The sequence below is a fragment of the Tursiops truncatus genome, chromosome X (genome assembly GCF_011762595.2).
Source record: "Tursiops truncatus isolate mTurTru1 chromosome X, mTurTru1.mat.Y, whole genome shotgun sequence".
In the NCBI taxonomy this organism is placed as follows: Eukaryota; Metazoa; Chordata; class Mammalia; order Artiodactyla; family Delphinidae; genus Tursiops; species Tursiops truncatus.
This window is the reverse complement of record NC_047055.1, coordinates 21,809,504-21,831,985: the sequence shown is the minus strand read 5'-3', so window position 1 is coordinate 21,831,985 and position 22,482 is coordinate 21,809,504. Positions and strand designations below refer to the sequence as shown.

Sequence of the window (22,482 nt, the reverse complement as noted above, 5' to 3'; positions counted from 1 at the left end):
CCTTGAAATCTACATAGAAAACAGTTAATAATAAATTATTATTAAGATGCATTTAATGATGTTCTACACCAGCAACTCTATTTCTGAGGAGGACAGAGTCATATTTGTAGCTCTTAATACAGTCTAACTTTTTTTGTAATGATAGCAGATTCCCATGAGTTGGCTGCTGCTGAGGTAGCAGAATTTAGTTTGTTGAACTTAAGTGTAGTCAAGACTGGGCAGTGTCAGGAAAATGAAAATTGTTAGAATCTGTTCTTCCTTGGTTCAAAAGCAGAGTGAAACAGCAAAGCAAGGAGATATCCATAAACAGTGCCAACTTCAAATACCAAGGCTTTCACATAGGGATTGAGAGATGGTCGTAGATTTGGAGAAATGCTTCATGAAATCAGTAACATCTGAGTTTACTTCTTTGTTGTGGCACTTTCCCACTATGTGTATTTATGTATTGGGAATCATTCTTAGGGAACATGTTGGGCTATTTCTAAAATTGGCTCTTCTCCTATTTTTAGATTTCAAAGTAGGTACACGTTACTGAAAATAACTACCCATTTCAAATAATAAATAAATGAAATGCCAAACTAGAAAGAAAATGAAAAGATAACAATGTGCAGTATGTTTCATTTTCTAATTAATTTGGAATTAACATATTTTGTCATATTCTCTTTTACACTCAACCACTTCAGAGTTGTATATTTATATGATGCATTTGTATTTCCAGAAACATGGGACAAATTTACTTTGACCTATTCTTTTATGAAAATACATTTTATCAGAAGTAGAAGTTGTCACTTATTTTGTTGAGATCCACACAGCTGAAAAGGTCTCTTAAAAGTATTTTCTTTGTTTAGGAAACAGCCAATGTTCTTTCTTTGTAAAGTCTAAAATAATTTGCTCCTAGAGCAAAATTTATTTTCTAAATTTTATATTTGTAACTTGTGAAGCAATTTTCTGTGATTGAAACTGAACAAAGCCTCTCCTCTGAGTATCTTGTTCACTTATTTATACATTCATTCTGGTCACTAAGTAAGCATTTGAGTCCCTCCCATAAGCTTTCAAGCAGGTACTGTGCTAACTGCTGGGGAAATAAAGATTAATCAGGTAGGATCTCAATCATAAGAGAGCTCACAGTGGGAATGAAAAAGATAGACACATAAACAGGTAATCGTAATTCATTCTGTTAGATGCAAAGGATTAAAAAGGACTACTGAGGAGGAGCTTCAAGATGGTGGAAGAGTAAGACGTGGAGATCACCATCCTCCCCACAGATACACCAGAAATATATCTACACGTGGAACAACTCCTACAGAACATCTACTGAATGCTAGCAGAAGACCTCAGACCTCCCAAAAGGCAAGAAACTCCCCACATACCTGGGTAGGGCAAAAGTAAAAAGAAAAAACAGAGACAAAAGAATAGGGACAGGACCTGCACCAGTGGGAGGGAGCTGTGAAGGAGGAAAGGTTTCCATATACTAGGAAGACCCTTCACGGGCGGATACTGTGGGTGGCGGAGGGGGGAAGCTTCGGAGCCGTGGAGGAGAACGCAGCCACAGGGGTGCGGAGGGCAAAGCGGAGAGATTCCCGCACAGAGGATCGGGGCCGACCAGCACTCACCAGCCCGAGAGGCTTGTCTGCTCAGCCGCCGGGGCGGGTGGGGCTGGGAGCTGAGGCTCAGGCTTTGGAGTTCGGATCCCAGGGAGAGGACTGGGGTTGGCTATGTGAACACAGCCTGCAGGGGGTTAGTGCACCACAGCTAGAGGGGAGGAAGTCCGGGAAAAAGTCTGGAGCTGCCGAAGAGGCAAGAGACTTTTTCTTGCCTCTTTGTTTCCTGGTGCGCGAGGAGAGGGGATTAAGAGCGCTGCTTAAAAGAGCTCCAGAGATGGCCGTGAGCCGCGGCTATCAGCATGGACCACAGAGACGGGCATGAGACGCTAAGGCTGCTGCTGCCACCACCAAGAAGCCTGTGTGCAAGTGCAGGTCACCATCCACACCTCCCCTCCCAGGAGCCTGTGCACACCGCCACTGCCAGGGTCCTGTGATCCAGGAAAAACTTCCCCAGGAGAACACGTGGCATGCCTCAGGCTGGTGCAACGTTACGCCGACCTCCGCCGCCAGAGGCTCGCACTGCAACCGTATCCCCCCCTCCCCCCAGCCTGAGTGAGCCAGAGCCCCTGAATCAGCTGGTCCTTTAACCCTGTCCTGTCTGAACAAACAGATGCCCTGATGCGACCTACATGCAGAGGCAGGGCCAAATCCAAAGCTGAATCCCAGGAGCTGTGCCAACAAAGAAGAGAAAGGGAAATTTCTTTGTGCAGCCTCAGGAGCAGCGGATTAAATCTCCACAGTCAACTTGATGTACCTGCATCTGTGGAATACCTGAATAGACAACGAATCATCCCAAATTGAGGAGGTGGAATTTGGGAGCAACGATATATATATATTTTTTTCCCTTTTTCTCTTTGTGAGTGTGTATGTGTATGCTTCTGTGTGTGATTCTGTCTGTATAGCTTTGCCTTTACCATTTGTCCTACGGTTCTGTCTTTTTTGTTTCCTTAGTATAATTTTCAGCACTTATTATCATTTGTGCATTTGTTTTTTGGTTTGGTGTTCTTCTTTTTTAATTACATAAAAATTTTTTAAAATAATTTTTGTTTTAATAACTGCTTTATTTTAAATTATTTTATCTCTTTCTCTCTTTCTTTCTCCCTTTCATTCTGAGCCATGTGAATGACAGGCTCTTGGTGTTCCAGTGAGGCATCAGGGCTGTGCCTCTTACGTGGGAGAGCCGAGTTCAGTACACTGGTCCACCAGAGACCTCCCAGCTCCACGTAATATCAAACTGCGAAAATCTCCCAGAGATCACCATCTTAACGCTAAGACCCAGCTCCACTCAACGACCAGCAAGCTACAGTGATGGACACCCTATGCCAAACAACTAGCAAGACAGGAACACAACCCCACCCATTAGCAGAGGGGCTGCCTAAAATCATAATAAGTCCACAGACACCCCAAAACACACCAGTAGACGTGGACCTGCCCACCAAAAAGACAAGATCCAGCCTCATCCACCACAACACAGGCACTAGTCCCCTCCACCAGGGATCCTACAGAACCCACTGAACGAACCTTAGCCACTGGGAGCAGACAGGAAAAACAACGGGAATTGCGAACATGCAGGCTGCGAAAAGGAGACCTCAAACACAGTAAGTTAAGCAAAATGAGAAGACAGAGAAACACACAGCAGATGAAGGAGAAAGGTAAACACCCACCAGACCTAACAAATGAAGAGGAAATAGGCAGTCTACCTGAAAAAGAATTCAGAATAATGATAGTAAAGATGATCCAAAATCTTGGAAATAGAATGGAGAAAATATAATAAACGTTTAACAAGGACCTAGAAGAACTAAAGAGCAAAAAAACAATCATGAACAACACAATAAATGAACTTAAAAATTCTCTACAAAGGATCAATAGTAGAATAACAGATGCAGAAGAACGGATAAGTGACCTGGAAGATAAAATAGTGGAAATAACTACTGCAGAGGAGAACAAAGAAAACATAATGAAAATAATGGAGGAGAGTCTCAGAGACCTCTGGGACAATATTAAATGCACCAACATTCTAATTATAGGGGTCCCAGAAGAAGAGAAAAAGAAAAGGACAGAGAAAATATTTGAAGAGATTATAGTTGAAAACTACCCTAATATGGGAAAGGAAATTGTTAATCAAGTCCAGGAAGTGCAGAGAGTCCCATACAGGACAAATCCAAGGATAAACACGCCAAGACACATATTAATCAAACTATCAAAAATTAAATACACAGAAAAAATATTAAAAGCAGCAAAGGAAAAACAACAAATAACATACCAGGGAATCCCCATGAGGTTAACAACTGATCTTTCAGCAGAAACTCTGCAAGCCAGAAGGGAGTGGCAGGACATATTTAAAGTGATGAAAGGAAAAAACCTACAACCAAAATTACTCTACCCAGCAAGGATCTCATTCAGATTTGACAGAGAAATTAAAACCTTTACAGACAAGCAAAAGCTAAGAGAATTCAGCACAGCCGAACCAGCTTTACAACAAATGCTAAAGGAACCTCTCTAGGCAGGAAACACAAGAGAAGGAAAAGACCTACAATAACAAATGCAAAACAACTAAGAAAATGGTGATAGGAACATACATATTGATAATTACCTTAAATGTAAATGGATTAAATGTTCCAACCAAAAGACATACACTGGCTGAATGGATACAAAGACAAGACCCATATATATGGTGTCTACAAAAGATCCACTTCAGACCTAGGGACACATACAGACTGAAAGTGAGGGGATGGAAAAAGATATTCCATGCAAATGGAAATCAAAAGAAAGATGGAGTAGGGATTCTCATATCAAACAAAATAGACTTTAAAATAAAGACTATTACAAGAGACAAAGAAGGACACTACATAATGATCATGGGATCAATCCAAGAAGAAGATATAGCAACTGTAAATATTTATGCACCCAACAGAGGAGCACCTCAACACATAAGGCAAATACCAACAGCCATAAAAGGGGAAATAGACAGTAACACAATCATAGTAGGGGACTTTAACACCCCACTTTCACCAGTGGACAGATTATCCAAAAATGAAAATAAAGGAAACACAAGCTTTAAATGATACATTAAGTTACACATACCCCACATTCCAGCACCCAGCCCCCCTCCACACCAGAAGACACCCTTCTCAGGCTGGGGCATGCAGGGTTGGGGCATGGACTGTCTGTACAGGTCTCACTCTGTCCTGCCACAGACCAGTTGCTGCACTCTCCTCTGAGTCCCTGAAACTCCGTCTCTGTCCCAGATGATCTCCCTGCCAGTGACTTGGCTTCCCTGAGTGTGGGAACCTCTCCTTCAGATCCCTCCACAGGGATGCATGTCCCATCCTGTTTCCTCTTTTCCTTTCTTTCATCCTACCCTGTTGCATGGGGATTTTTCTTGTCCTTTTAGGTGTTCGAGGTCCTCTGCTAGTGTTCAGCAGGTGTTCTGTGAGAATTGTTCAATTTTTAGATGTAGTCCTATGTACTTGTGTGGAGAGGCCAACTCCAAGTCTTTCTATTCTGCCATCTGGACCCCCCCCCCCCAAAAATAATCTACTCTTAAAAATTTATGAAGTAGAACTAGTTGCAAATAATAACTCTGATTGTTGAAGAAATGTTCTCCTAGAGGATAGGCCTAAGGGAAAACATATTTATTCAATTGTGCTAAAAGTATTTATTAAACACTGTATATTATACACAGTGACAGACAAAAGACAAACGGAAAAGAATACATGCCACAGAGGAGGCCACTATTCAAGAGTGAAACAACTTCCCGTGGGAGTGATCAAGATGGCAGAGTAGTAGGACAGGGAGCTCCCCTACTCCCACAAATACATCAGACATACATCTACACGTGGAATGATTCTCACAGAATATCTATTGAATGCTGGCAGACGATCTCAGACTTCTGAAAGGGCAAGAAAATCTCCACATAACTGGGTAGGAAAAAAGAAGAAAAAAAAAAAAAAAAAGAAAGAAAGGAACTGGGCCAGGACCTGCACTCCTGAGAGGAAACTGTGAAAGAAGAAACGTTTCTGCACCCTGGGAATCTCCCTCACCAGTAGGGAGATCAGTCGGATCGGAGGGGAAGCTTCAGAGCCTCAGAGGAGAGCGCAGCAACTGGATTGTGGCAGGCACAATGAAGACAGACCTGCACAGATGGTCGGTACTGCCACCCTATGTTCCCCAGCATGAGATGCATGTCCACCAGTGTGGGTAGGGGGGCTGGGTGTTGAAGCTTGGGCTTCAGCAGTAAGATGCAGGGAGAGTACTGGGGCTGGCTGTCTGGTGTGGCCACAACCAAAGGTGTACACAGAGGAAGCCTGGGCCTGCCATAGCAGCAAGATGCCACTGTTGGGGGGAGGTGTGTGAGGGCAGGGGTGGGAGCCACCATAGCAGCCTCTTTCCCTACATGTGCCCTCTCAGGCAGCAGGACGCCACCTACATGAGCTCTGGGAGAGGGTGTCAACCACCACCATCACAGGCTCTGGGGGCATGTGTGAGCCTCTGCTGCTGCTGAGAGCTCTGGGAGTAGGCGCCAGCCACTGCATTGGCACACCTTCTATCAGGGAGATGATAATGGCTAGCACATGCTGAGGAAACAGGCAGCAGGCATCCATACTAATAACAGGCTTTACACCAAAAATATTCAGCCACACAGCCTACACAGGGATACGCCCACATATAAATAGCCATCCAAGACCACAGTTAAGAGAAATATAAGTAAAATGAAGAAGCAGAGGAACCACTCCCCGTTAAAAGACCAAGAGAATTCCCGTGAAAGAACAAACAATGAAACAGACCTCTTCTTCAGTCTAACAGACAATAAAAACGCTGAAGGAATTTAAAAAAAAGCCATCAGCAAAAATGCAGATTACTATAAAAAGGAACTAGAATCTATAAAGAGAAGCGAAGAAAAATTAGAAAACTCATTTGCTGAGATGAAAGCTGAGCTAAAGGCAATGAATAGCAGAATGAATAATGCAGAAAAATGAATAACTTATCTGGAAGATATCAATAGAAGAGCAGATAGAAAGCCAAATGAATAAAAAAATGAAAGCAATATAAAAGAGACCTATGTGATAATATAAAGTGTGCAAATCTACGCATAATAGGGATTCCAGAAGGAGAGAATCAAAAATGTATTTGAAGAAATTATGACTGAAAACTTTTCAAACCTAAAGAAGGAAACAGATATTCAGGTACAAGAAGCATAGACAGTGTCAAAAATGATGAACCCAAACAGACCTACACCAAAACCTTTTATAATTAAAATGGTAAAAGTTAAAGATAAAAAGGGGATTTAAAGGCAGCAAGAGAAAAACAAATAGTTAATTACAAGGGAACCCCCATAAGGCTATAAGCTGATTTCTCTATAGAAACGTTGCAGGCAAGAAGGGAGTGGCAAGATACATTCAAAGTTCTAAAAGGGAAAAATCTGCAACCTAGGATACTCTAACCAGCAAGATATCAGTTAGAATAGATGGAGGGAAAGAATTTCTCAGACAAGCAAAACTGGAAAGAATACAGCAATACTAAACCTGTCCTAAATGAAATACTAACAGGTCTTCTGTAAATAGAAAAGAAGCAAGAATTTATAGGAAGGAGAAAATCACAATTGGAAAGTAAATCACTTAAATAAGCCAGATTAAAAGAAAAAGTCAAAATATTTTTGTGAAAACGATGATAACCACATGAACAGCAAAAGAATAAAAATGAAGATGTAGAAGAGGAGGATATCAAAATCATAAAACTGTGGGAGAGGAGAGTAAGAAAATGTAGATTCCTGTTTTTTTTCTTTTTTGCAATGTGATATGACTATCAGTCTAAAGCAAGTAGATATGGGAAGGGGATAACATACTTGAAAAACAGGGTAAGCACAAATCAAAAAACATATAATACATTAAAAAAACAAAAGTAAGAGAACACAAGCATAAAATAAAAGCAAACAAACCACAGAAAAGAAAAACAAAAAGAAAAAGAGAGGAACAAACAAACACAGAATCATGCTTGCTTTGGCAGCACATATACTAAAATTGGAACGATACAGAGAAGATTAGCATGGCTCTTGCACAAGGATGACATGCAAATTCGTGAAGGATTCTACATTTTTAATCAAAGAGGAAATCAAAAAATGCCTAGAAACAAATGACAACAAAAACATGATGATGCAAAACCTATGGGATGTAGCAAAAGCAGTTCCAAGAGGGAAGTTTACAGCAATACAATCCTACCTCAAGAAACAAGAAAAATCTCAAATAAAAAACCTAACCTTACCCCTAAAGTAACTAGAGAAAGAACAAACAAAAAACAGTTAGTAGAAGGAAAGAAATCATAAAGATTAGAGCAGAAATAAATGAAATAGAAATGAAGAAAACAATAGCAAAGATCAATGAAACTAAAATCTGGTTCTTTGAGAAGATAAATAAAATGGATAAACTTTTAGCCAGATTCATCAAGAAAAAAAGGGAGAGGACTCAAATCAATAAAATTAGAATGAAAAAGGAAAAGTTACAACTGACACAGCAGAAATACAAAGGATCATAAGAGACTACTACAAGCAACTATATGCCAATAAAATGGACAAGCTGGAAGAAATGGACAAATTCTTAGAAAAGTACAACCTTCTAAGACTGAACCAGGAAGAAACAGAAAATATGAACAGACCAATTCACAAGAAATGAACTTGAAACCATGATTAAAAATCTTCCAACAAACAAAACTCCAGGACCAGATACCTTCACTGGGGAATTCTATCAAACATTTAGAAAAGAGCTAATACCTATGCTTCTTAAACTCTTCCAAAAAATTTCAGAGGGAGGAATACCCCCAAGCTCATTCTATGAGGCCACCATCACCCTGATACCAAAACCGGACAAAGATGTCCCCAAAAGAGAAAATTACAGGCCAGTAGCACTGATGAATATAGATGCAAAAATCCTCAACAAAATACTAGCAAACAGAATCCAACAGCACATTAAAAGGGTCATGCACCATAATCAAGTGGGGTTTATCCCAGGGATGCAAGGATTCTTCAGTACACACAAATTAATCAATGTGATACACCACATTAACAAATAGAAGAATAAAAAATCATAGATCATCTCAATAGGTAAGTTGAATTCTTTATTATTCTTAAAGTTATGAGCCATTAAATGTTGTCCAGGCTCATGGGTCAAATCAGAGATGGCCAGGACCTAAAGATCAGGTAGGCCATCAGAGATTACATTAACTCTAAAATGGTCCCAAGTATTATGAAACAAATTCAAGGAGGTGACCAAGATGTCAGGGGGACCTGGAAGCGGCAACAGTGGATAAAAAACAAAAGCAAAACTAAGGAGTGTAAAATAATAAAAGCAACAATTAATGTACAAGAGGGGAAATTAGAGTATATTAATAATGAGATATTTCTTATTTTTTTCTTTTCAAAACAGTAAAATTGAAACCAAAGAAATAAAATCCTAACATCAATGGACCTTGAGGGTATGATGCTAAGTGAAACAAGTCACATGGAGAAAGACAAACACAATATGGTTTCACTCATATGTGGAATATAAAAAACAAACAAAAAATGAAATAAATGCACAAACCAAACAAAAATAAACATGTAGATATAGAGAACAGAGTAGTGGTTACCAGAGGGGAAGGGGTGGGGTGAGGGCTAAATGGGTAAAGGGGAACAACTGTACGGTGATGGATGGAAATGAAGTTTTTGGTGGTGAGCACACTGCAGGGTATATAGAAGTAGAAATATAATGTTGTATATATGAAACTTACATAATGTTATAAACCAACGTTACCTCAATAAATGGCCTAAATGGGAAAAGAGTCTAAAAAAAAAAAAAGAGTGGATATGTGTTTAACTGATTCACTTTGCTGTACATCAGAAACTAACACAACATTGTAAATCAACTGTACTCCAATAAAAATTAAAAAAAAATAAAATTATATCAACTTGAAAAAAAAGTGGAGAAAAATCTAAATATTAAAGAAAATGACTGTGAAATCAAGTGAAAGAGACATGGCATTTTTTAAAGAATAAGTTAATGAGATGTGCAAATATATGCACAGGAAAATGCAAATGGGCAAAAAAAGAGGAAACCTGAATAAACCAATGACCTAGAACATTTTTTTTAATATGACAAAATTACTCTAAAATGCATTTGACAAACTTTTAAAAATATAGGTGTTTTCAAAGTTTCAACAGATTCTTTCAATTCATTTTACCTATTTATTTTTTCAATGTTTCATTTTTAATCATATTAAAAAAAATAAGGCAGTATATACATGACATATGAGCTCCACTCTTAGTCTTCAAGGCTCCCTGCCCCTCACAGTGATCCCATTGATCTCTTTTATTTTACTTAATAGATGCTCAATAAGGGTTTTTTAAAATTTGCTATATTGGAGAAAGATTTCCAAAGTGTTATATAAACCTATCATAACACAATAAAATTTTGTAATGATCACTTTTAAAAATAGTAAATTTCATAACAATCTCAAATTATAAATGCCAAAATTCTAAAGTAAGCCCCAGTAAAATAAATATTGCAGTAAATTGAAAGAAATACTACAATATAGACTAGTACAAACTGAGATGTTAAAATATTAGTATTATATAATATAATCCTTCATTTCATTAGATCAAGGAAATAGACAAAAATATGGTCATTAATATTCTGAATAGGCATTTGATGAAAAACAACACATTTTCCTCATTTAGAAAATGTCTAGGAATAATAAAGAATAAAAATAGTAAACTAAGAATAAAAGGGTTTTTAATAGATTTAAACAGTACTTAATGTAGTGCAAATAAAAGGATATCTCTAATTGCCTTTAGAATTTATTATGTTCTATATATTCTCACCATATTCAATAACATTAGGTGTTTAGTTCAAGACAGTGGACTGAGCATATACTTTCTCCAAAATCCTTTGTAATAATGATGAGGTATGAGGAATTAATAAATTGGTAACAGCACTATAGCACGAGGAATAGTATTATCAGCAGACTAGAAATTGTGAGGCATTTCTCAAAAATATATTAATCAGAAAACATCAGATTGTAAAAGAAACAAGTGTAAAAAATGATGTATCGATATATACACACACATACATATATACCTAGCATTTTACACTAAAGACAGGCATAGTCAATTTTTTAAAATGACGACAGTGAAAATGGCAAATTATGGAAATCCAAAAGTTTATCCTTCCACAAAAGTAATAAATAAATAGACAAAACTGTCAAACTCTTTTGGAACTGTAGACTCTAATCCAAACCTTATAGCAACCAGGGAAACAATCAAGAAAAGATAGCTGAATCTTAGTAAAAGAACTTCATGGTATTTTGACTTATCCTGGTAACCATCCCCACCTTCTCAGTATAGCAGTGGCCTTGACGACAATAGCTGTGATTACCAGTACAGGTATGTTATACCAAAGAGAGCAAAATGGACCTTATTCTAAAAGAAAAATGTGGTGGTTAGTTTGGACTCATTTTGTGGGTCCCTGAAGGGTTGTATCAAAGGACTTGTCTTTATTTAGCCTAACTTGGAACTTTCTAAAGGCTAAGGCAGCTACCAAGGCGGAGGGGACACCTGTGGAAAACATTTAAAAGCAAATGTATTAGCTGCTACTTCTTGAGTTAACACCAGTTGGGGCAAAAAATACTCTAACCAAAATGTTGAGAGAGAAGGCTAGGGAATGAGATGCTTTGGGAAATAAGGACTTTGAAAAGGTTCCACATATTCCTGGAAATCTAGAAGGTCATGTGTATGCCAGGGCTGGGTACATGCTCATAAAAGATGTGAGAGGGTTCTAAGCTCCTACTTATCACTAAACTTCAGGGTTTGTGCAAATAGGAATTGAAGTTTAAGGCAGAATTGTAAACTCCTTGCTGAGCACTGAAGGTATGCCCCAACGCTCACGCAGAGCCAAGTTGCAAAGATTGGTAGATTTACTGGGTTCCAGACATTTAGAAAATCTCTGTTCAGTAACTAGCTCACCACTAAATTAATGGAAAAGGGACTTCAGTAATAACATAAAACAAATAATATAGAATTGATGAAATTTGTTCATAAAAATCACAAAACAAAACAAAAAACGACTATAACAAGCATCAACAATAAACCCTGGGAAGGGAGGAAAATGTGATTTGCAGAGTTGCCACATTATAATAGTCAAAATATCCAGTTTCTAACCAAAGTGCAAGTACAAATACTGCATGATTCCAGTTACATGAGGTATCTGAAGTAGTGAAATTCATAGAAAAAGAAAGTAGAATGATGTTTGCCAGGGTCTGAGGGGAGGGGAAGGAGGGAAGTTGTTGTTTACTGGGTATACAGTTTCAGATTTGCAAGATGAAAATTTTCTGGAGATGTTTCACAACAACGTGAAAATACATAATGCTACTGAACTGTACACTTAGAAATGGTTGCGATGGTAAATCTTACGTTATGTGCTTTTTACTACAATAAAAATATCTAACCTTTATTAAGGAGCTACAAAAAGAGGAGCAACTAAACAAAGCAAGCAGAAGGACAGAAACAAAAAGGATTAGAGTGTAGCTAAATCAAATAAAAAATAAAAAAACAATAATCAACAAAACCAAAGGATAGTTCTTTGAAAAGATCACCAATATTGACAAGCCATTAGATAAAGTGATGAAGAAAAATAGAGAAGTGTTAAATTACTAAAATTAGGAATGAAAGTAGGGACATTACTACTGACATTAAGAAATAAAAGGGATTACAAGATAACACTATGAATATTTGTATGTCGATATAGACAACCTAGATAAAAAGGACAAATTCCTTTAAACATGCAAACTACCAAAACTGACTCAAAAATAAATAGAAAATCTGAATAGACCTGTAAAAAGTATAGAGATTAAATAAGTAACAAAAAAATCCCAATACATAAAAGCCCAAGCCAAGATGGCTACACTTACAATTTCTACCAAACAGTTAAAGAATAATAAATGCTAATTCTTTACAAAACCTTCCAGGAATCAAAAAGAGGAATGAACACTTGCCAACTCATTCTATGAGGCTATAATTACCCTGATACCAAAACTACACACAAATACCAAAAGAAAGTACAACAAAAGACTAATCTCTTATAAATATAGATGCAAAAATCATCAACAATACACCAACAAGCCAAACCTAGCAATACATAAAAGAATTAAGCACCATGACCAGTAGAATTTATTCCAAGAATACAGGTTGATTTAATATATGAAAATCAATTAATGTAATACACCATATAAATGAATACAGGCAAAAACCACATAATCATCTCAATAGAAACAGAAAAAGCATTTGACAAAAATTCAACACTCCTTCATGATAAAAAATCATTTAAACTAGAATTAAAAAGAAACTTCTTCAACATGACACACAGCATCTATGAAAAACCCACAGTTAACATCACTGTGATAAAACAATTAAATATTTTCCCTCCAAGATCCAAAATAAGACATGGATGTCTGTTCTTGCCACTTAACTTCAACAATATACTAGAAGTTCTAGCCATAAAAATTATGTGAGAAATGAAATAATACACAGCCAGACTAAAAGAAAGGAATAAAACCACCTCTATTCACAGATGCAATGATCTTATATATAGAAAATCCTAAAAATCCATACAAAAATTAGTAGAGTTAATAAACAAGTTCAGCAAATTTGAAAGACGCAGAATCCACATATAAATATCAGTTGTATTTCTGTAGAAGAGCAGTGAATAATCCAAAAATAAAATTAAGGAAATAAATCCATTTATAATAGCATTGAAAATAATAAAATACTTAGGAATACTTTTTTTTTTTTTTTTGCGGTACGCGGGCCCCTCACTGTTGTGGCCTCTCCCGTTGTGGAGCACAGGCTCCGGACGCGCAGGCTCAGCGGCCATGGCTCACGGGCCTAGCCACTGCGTGGCATGTGGGATCCTCCTGGACCGGGGCACGAACCCGTGTCCCCTGCATCGGCAGGCAGACTCCCAACCACTGCGCCACCAGGGAAGCCCCACTTAGGAATACTTTTAAACTAGGAGTTGTTAGGAGCTCAGCTGAGCTGGAAAGAGCTCATCTGTCTGGTGTCAGAGTAGCGGAATAAAGCAATAAGCTAAAATGGAAGTAACAGTGAAATCTTTAATCACATACTGTGATGGCATAAACAAAAAGTCTAACCTAAGAAAACACTGACTTTCCCCTGATTCATTCTCCCCCATGGAATGGCACACTCATCAAGGCTCAGGTGGCCAGCAAAGACATGGGTGTGATCCCATTCTCAAGGGAGTATGGAACAAAAGGCTCCTGCAGTTTTATGAAACCAGAGACCATGGGAAGAGAGAGACGGATGGCTAGGGGTAAAATAATTCTGAGTACCGAATTAGAATAAGGAAGAATGTCTTTAAGGTTTTCCGCTTCTTCCCTGATAAGGAGGTTTTGACAGGGTTACTTACATGAAGAAACCTTAGCCAGTGTCCTGAGATAAAGACACACCTAGGAATGAGGGCACTTGCCAGGGAATGCAAATACGTAAAGAAGAGTATGACAGGCCAGATGGACTTGAGTCCTTGACTGCAATTTCCCTCAGAGACTGGAATTCATTGGCTGTGCATGAAGTCTGGTGTGGGAAGGGCAGCATTCCACCCGTGAGACCTGCCGGGTAAAACCTATGTAATTGCTATGGTTGGATATGAAAAATCACACAGAGGCTTTTGGGCAGGAGCCAGACTCCTCAGAATGTTGAAGACATATACCGAAAACAATAAAATATCGTTGAAATAAACCAAAGAAGATAAATAAATAGAAAGTCACTCTATGTTCATGGGGGTGGAAGAATTAATATTATTATTTTTTTTATTTTATTTTTTTGCGGTACACGGGCCTCTCACTGTTGTGGCCTCTCCCATTGCGGAGCACAGGCTCCGGACGCGCAGGCTCAGCGGCCATGGCTCACGGGCCCAGCCGCTCCGCGGCATGTGGGATCCTCCCGGACCGGGGCACGAACCCGTGTCCCCTGCACCCGCAGGTGGACTCTCAACCACTGCGCCACCAGGGAAGCCCCAGAATTAATATTATTAATACAGCACTACTACTCAACAAAACCATCTATAGATTCAATGGAATCCCTGTCAAAATGCCAAGTCCATATTTTTTTTTTAAATGAGAACCAGATGCTAAAATTCACATGGGAATTTTCCAGAAAGTGTGTGGGAGAACCAACATTAAAACCTCTGTTTTTGACCCCCAATTTAGCTTTTCCCCAATAACATACACTGCTTCATGAATGTGCCAAATAATATAATGTAAAAATAATTTTAAAATCAGTAGCACTACCATTTTTTTCGGACTTCTCATGTGGTTATCTCATACTAAATAGAATAAAAATAATACGTTTCATGTCAGTGAGCTAAACAAACACTAGTGTTCATGATATCAAGTTTCCTAATATCTGGCTTATGGTAGGATTTCACTTTCCCTGGCCCTTGAAGTTATAAAGCCATATGACTCACTGTGGCTAATCAAATGTAAACAGACATGGCAGGAATCACTATTAAGCTGATGCTCAACTCTCCAGCCCAACTCTTCCTGTACTGCAGCATATGTGAAAGCATACGTTGATGGGGTGTCTCCATGAAAATAGGTCCTGAATAACTACAATGAGCAAAAGCCTTTGGCAATGCACACTGGACCTGTATTATGAATGAAAAATAAACTTTTGTGGTTTTAAGTACTGAGATTTTGAGATCATTTTTTACTGTAGCAAATTATAACTTACCCTTACTAGTTGAGATTTATATAAAATTCAAATGGATTCTTGCAATTGTATTTATCTACACACACACACACAAACGGATGTGTGTGTATCAAAAGTAGGCATTATTCCTATTAATTATCTACAAAATCTAACATAAAAGCATAGTTAGAAAATCTAATTCTTATAAAACATTTCAATCTGATTTCTTCTACAAAGTCTACTCTTTTTGTCATGCATAATTCCATAAGAGCTTGTATTAAAAAGAAGCCTTGACAAGTTTTGACCCACATGACATTATGAGATACTTCCTTGAACAGGACAATAAACCTATTAATTACCCTTTAAAAAATAATTTCAAGTCATATCCTTAATACATTTTGCACTCTATTCCCAAGATTTAGTAACAATTACACAGTGAAGAAGGGTATCAGATGACATGCTATCCTTATGACAGATGGTTTGATTACGGTATTCAAAAACATAAAAGTACAGTGAAGTCAACACCTTGAGCTGCATGGCACTTCCAGGCAGCAGACACTAATTGGAGAAAATGTCTGTATGGGTTTAAAGTCGATTGCTATTCAATTTCTCTCCAAAATATTTGACAGGTCCCCCACTGACAAATTATTTTGAAATCTACATGTAGGAGAACTATCCTAATATATCCTACTTGAGTTTTGAAGAGGGAGAGAATCTTATTAAGATCAAATTTTTATCCATGTGCAAATTAAATAGTCTGCCTGAAATATACAAGTATTTCTTTGGGTGATTTATTAAGGAAATATATTGAAATTTTTCTTGGGAGCTGGGAGCACAGAAAGAGGAATCAGTTTTTCTGCTCAAGTAACTGTATGACATCGAAGTATCTAGACAAGAGTGAAAAATTCAGTAAATCACTCCTGATGGCCTTCAGCCAACAAAAATGATGTTTAGTGTGCATTTTCATTTCTCAGTAAGACTGTAAAATTTAATTGGTGCAGTCACTATGGAAAACAGTATGGAGGTTCCTCAAAAAAAGCTGAGAACAGAACTACCATATGATCCAGCAGTCCCACTTCTGGGTATTTATCCAAAGAAAATGAAAACACTAAATTGAAAAGATATATGTACCCCCATGTTCATTGCAGCATTATTTACGGTAGCCAAGACATAGAAACAATCTAAGTGTCCATGACAGACAAATAAATAAAGAAAGTATGAGATACACACACACACACACACACACACACAGGAATATTACTCAGCCATAAAACGATAAGGGTTAATATCCAAAATATACAAAGAACTCATACACCACAAAACTTTAAAAACAACAACCTGATTAAAAATGGGCAGAAGACCTGAATAGACATTTTTCCAAGGAAGACATACAAATGGCTAACAGACACATGAAAAGGTGATCAACATCAGTAATCATCAGGGAAATGCAAATCAAAACCACAATGAGAGATCACCTCACACATGTCAGAATGGTTATTCTTAAAATGACAACAAATAACAAGTGTTGCCAAGGATGTGAAGAAAAGGGAACCCTCATGCATACTGTTCTTCATAGCGGCTGCACCAATTGACATTCCCACCAACAGTACAGGATGGTTCCCTTTTTTCCACACTCTCTCCAGCATTTATTGTTTGTAGATTTTTTATGATGCTCATTCTGACTGGAGTGAGGTGATACCTCATTGTAGTTTTGATTTGCATTTCTCTAATAATTAGTGATGTTGAGCATTTTTTCATGTGCCTGTTGGCCATCTGTATGTCTTCTCTGGAGAAATGTCTACTTAGGTCTTCGGCCCATTTTTTGTTTGGATTGTTGGTTTTTTTGGATATTAGTTGTATGAGCTATTTATATATTTTGGAAATTAACCCCTTTTCAGGTGCATCATTTGCAAATATTTTCTCCCATTCTGTAGGTTGTCTTTTTGTTTTATGTTTCCTTTGCTGTGCAAAAGCTTTTAAGTTTTATTAGATCCCATTTGTTTAGTTTTATTTTTATTTCCAATACTCTAGGAGACGGATCCAAAAAGATATTGCTGTGATTTATGTCAAAGAGTATTCTGCCTATGTTTTCCACTAGTTTTATAGTATCTGGTCTTACATCTAGGTCTTTAATCCATTTTGAGTTTATTTTTATATATGGTGTTAGAGAATACTTGAATTTCATTCTTTTACATGTAGCTGTACAGTTTTCCCAGCACCACTTATTGAATAGACTGTCTTTTCTCCATTGTATATTCTTGCCTCCTTTGTCAGAGATTAATTGACCGTAAGTGCATGGGTTTGGTTCTTGACTCTCTGTCCTCTTCAATTGATCTATGTGTCTGTTTTTGTGCCAGTACCATACTGTTTTATTAATGTAGCTTTGTAGTATAGTCTGAAATCAGGGTGTCTGATTCCTCCAGCTCTGTTTCTCTTTTTCAAGATTGCATTGTCTGAGGAGCTTCAAGATGGTGGAAGAGTAAGACGCGGAGATCACCTTCCTCCCTACAGATACATCAGAAATACATCTACATGTGGAAATGCTCCTATAGCATACTTACTGAACGCTGGCAGAAGACCTCAGACCTCCCAAAAGGCAAGAAACTCCCCACATACCTGGGTGGGGCAAAAGAAAAAAGAAAAAACAGAGACAAAAGGATAGGGACGGGACCTGCACCAGTGGGAGGGAGCTGTGAAGGAGGAAGGGTTTCCACACACTAGAAAGCCCCTTAGCGGGCGGAGACTGCGGGTGGCAGAGGGGGGAAGCTTCGGAGCCATGGAGGAGAGCGCAGCCACAGAGGTGTGGAGGACAAAGTGGAGAGATTCCTGTACATAGGAGCGGAGCAGACCAGCACTCACCAGCCCGAGAGGCTTCTCTGCTCACCCGCCAGGGCGGGCTGGGGCTGGGAGCTGAGGCTCAGGCTTCAGTCGGATCCCAGGGAGAGGACTGGGGTTGTCTGCGTGAACACAGCTTGAAGGGGGCTAGTGCACCACAGCTAGCCGGGAGGGAGACTGGGAAAAAGTCTGGACCTTCCGAAGAGGCAAGAGACTTTTTCTTCCCTCTTTGTTTCTGGGTCAACGAGGAGAGGGGATTAAGAGCACTGCTTGAAGGAGCTCCAGAGATGGGCATGAGCCGCTGCTATCAGCGCCGACCCCAAAAACAGGCATGAGACGCTAAGGCTGCTGCTGCTCCCATCAAGAAGCCTGTGAGCAAGCACACGTCACTATCCACACTGACCCTCCCAGGAGCCTGTGAAGCCTGCCATTGCCATGGTCCCGTGATCCAGGGACAACTTCCCCAGGAGAATGCAAGGCACGCCTCAGGCTGTTGCAACATCATGCCAGCCTCTGCTGCCGCAGGCTTGCCCCTCATCCATACTCCTCCCTCCCCCTGGCCTGAGTGAGGCAGAGCGTCCGAATCAGCTGCTCCTTTAACCCCGTCCTGTCTGAGCGAAAAATAGACGCCTTCAGCCGACCTACATGCAGAGGCGGGTCCAAATCCAAAGCTGAACCCTGGGAGCTGTGAGAACAAAGAAGAGAAAGGGAGATCTCTCCCAGCAGCCTCAGGAGCACTGGATTAAAGCTCCACAATCAACTGGATGTACCCTGCATCTGTTGAATACATGAATAGACAACGAATCATTCCAAATTGAGGAGGCAGACTTTGGGAGCAAAGATATTTTCTTCCCCCCTTTTTCTCTTTTTGTGAGTGTCTATGTGTATGCTTCTGTGTGAGATTTTTTCTGTATACCTTTGCTTTTAACATTTGTCCTAGGTTCTGTCTGGCCGGGTTTTTTTTGTTTTGTTTTCTTTCTTTTACTTTTTAAAATTGTTTTCTTAATAAATATTTTTTATTTTAATTATTTTACTTTATTTTATTCTATTTTATTTTATCCTCATTCTTTCTTTCTATTTGTTCTCCCTTTTATTCTGAGCCGTGTGGATGAAAGGCTCTTGGTGCTCCAGCCAGTAGTCAGTGTTGTGCCTCTGAGGTGGGAGAGCCAAATTCAGGACACTGGTCCACAACAAACCTATGAGCTCCACGTAATATCAAACAGCGAAAATCTCCCAGAGATCTCCATCTCAACGCCAAGACCCAGCTTCGTTCAATTACCAGCAAGATACAGTGCTGGAAACCCTATGCCAAACAACTAGCAAGACAGAAATGCAACCCCATCCATTAGCAGAGAGGCTGCCTAAAATCATAATAATTCCACAGACACCCCAAAACACACCACCAGACGTGGACCTGCCCACCAGAAAGACAAGATCCAGCCTCACACACCAGAATACAGGCACTAGGTCCCTCCACAAGGAAGCCTACGCAACCGACTGAACCAAACTTAGCCACTGGGGACAGACACCAAAAAAAACGGGAACTACGAACCTGCAGCCTGTGAATAGGAGACCCCAAACACAGTAAGATAAGCAAAATGAGAAGACAGAAAAACACACAGCACATGAAGGAGCAAGATAAAAACCCACCAGAACTAACAAATGAAGAGGAAATAGGCAGTCAACCTGAAAAAGAATTCAGAGTAATGACAGTAAAGATGATCCAAAATCTTGGAAATAGGATGGAGAAAATACAAGAAACGTTTAACAAGGACCTAGAAGAACTAAAGGCCAAACAAACAATCATGAACAACACAATAAATGAAATTAAAAATTCTCTAGAAGACATCAATAGCAGAATAACTGAGGCAGAAGAACGGATAAGTGACCTGGAAGATAAAATAGTGGAAATAACTACTGCAGAGCAGAATAAAGAAAAAAGAAAGAAAAGAACTGAGGACACTCTCAGAGACCTCTGGGACAACATTAAACGCACAAACATTTGAATTATAGGGGTCCCAGAAGAAGAAGAGAAAAAAAAGGGAATGACAAAATATTTTAACAGATTATAGTTGAAAATTTTGCTAATATGGGAAAGGAAATAGATAGTCAAGTCCAGGAAGCACAGAGAGTCCCATACAAGATAAATCCAAGGAGAAACACACCAAGACACATATTAATCAAACTGTCAAAAATTAAATACAAAGAAAACATATTAAAAGCAGCAAGGGAAAAACAACAAATAACACACAAGGGAATCCCCATAAGGTTAACAGCTGATCTTTCAGCAGAAACACTGCAAGCCAGAAAGGACTGGCAGGACATATTTAAAGTGATGAAGGAGAAAAACCTACAACCAAGATTATTCTACCTAGCAAGGATCTCATTCAGATTTGATGGAGAAATTAAAACATTTACATATAAGCAAAAGCTAAGAGAATTCAGCACCACCAAACCAGCTTTACTACAAATGCTAAAACAACTTCTCTAGGCAGGAAACACAAGAGAAGGAAAAGACCTACAATAAGAAACCCAAAACAATTAAGAAAATGGGAATAGGAACATACATATTGATAATTACCTTAACTGTAAATGAATTAAATGCTCCAACCAAAAGACATAGACTGGCTGAATGGATACAAAAACAAGACCCATATATATGCTGTCTACAAGAGACTCACTTCAGACCTACGGGCACATACAGACTGAAAGTGAAGGGATAGAGAAAGATATTCCATGGAAATCAAAAGAAAGTTGGAGTAGCAAGTCTCATATCGGACAAAAGAGACTTTAAAATAAAGACTATTACAAGAGACAAAGAAGGACACTACATAATGATCAAGTGATTGATCCAAGAAGAAGGTATAACAATTGTAAATATTTATGCACCCAACACAGGAGCACCTGAATACATAAGGCAAATACCAGCAGCCATAAAAGGGGAAAGCGACAGCAACACAATCATAGTAGGGGATTTCAACACACCACTTTCACCAATGGACAGATCGTCCAAAATGAAGATAAATAAGGAAACACAAGCTTTAAATGATACATTAAACAAAATGGACATAATTGATATTTATAGGATATTCCATCCACAAACAGGGGAATACACATTCTTCTTAAGTGCTCATGGAACGTTCTCCAGGATAGATCATATCTTGGGTCACAAATGAAGCCTTGGTAAATTTAAGAAAACTGAAATTGTATCAAGTATCTTTTCTGACCACAATGCTATGAGATTAGGTATCAGTTACAGGAAAAAATCTGTAAAAAATACAAACACATGGAGGCTAAACAATACAGTACTTAACCAAGAGATCACTGCAGAAATCAAAGAGGAAATAAAAAAAAAACCTAGAAACAAATGACAATGAAAACACAACGACCCAAAACCTATGGGATGCAGCAAAAGCAGTTCTAAGAGGGAAGTTTACAGCAATACAATCCTACCTTAAGAAACAAGAAACATGTCAATTAAACAACCTAACTTTACACCTAAAACAATTAGACAAAGAAGAACAAAAAAAAACTCCAAAGTTGGCAGAAGGAAAGAAATCATAAAGTTCAGATCAGAAATAAATGAAAAATGGAAACGATAGCAAAGATCAATAAAACTAAAAGCTGGTTCTTTGAGAATACGATAAACCACTAGCCAGACTCATCAAGAAAAAAAGGGAGAAGACTCAAATCAACAGAATGAGAAATGAAAAAGAAGTAACAACTGACACTGCAGAAACAGAAAGGATCATGAGGGATTAGTACAAGTATCTATATGCCAATATAATGGAAACCTGGAAGAAATGGACAAATTCTTAGAAAAGTGCAGCCTTCTAAGACTGGACCAAGAAGAAATAGAAAATATGAACAGACCAATCACAAGCGCTGAAATTGAAACTGTGATTAAAAATCTTCCAACAAACAAAAGCCCAGGACCAGATGGCTTCACAGGCGAATTCTATCAAACATTTAGAGAAGAGCTAACAGCTATCCTTCTCAAACTCTTCCAAAATATAGCAGAGGGAGGAACACTCCCAAACTCATTCTATGAGGCCACCACCACCCTGATATCAAAACCAGACAAAGATGTCACCAGAAGAGAAAACTAGAGGCAAATATCACTGATGAACATAGATGCAAAAATCCTCAACAAAATACTAGCAAACAGAATCCAACAGCACATTAAAAGGATCATACACCATGATCAAGTGGGGTTTATCCCAGCAATGCAAAGATTCTTCAATATACGCAAATCAATCAATGCGATACACCATATTAACAAATTGAAGGAGAAAAACCATATGATCATCTCAA

General features: G+C 38.6%; 1 non-coding gene across 1 annotated transcript; it reads left to right on the top strand.

The window, feature by feature from the left end:
- The first annotated feature begins 7,598 nt into the window (after positions 1-7,598).
- LOC117310510 (U6 spliceosomal RNA) lies at positions 7,599-7,701 on the top strand. Its single transcript, XR_004524654.1, has one exon. It is a non-coding gene; the product is annotated as a U6 spliceosomal RNA (small nuclear RNA).
- The last annotated feature ends 14,781 nt before the right edge of the window (positions 7,702-22,482 follow it).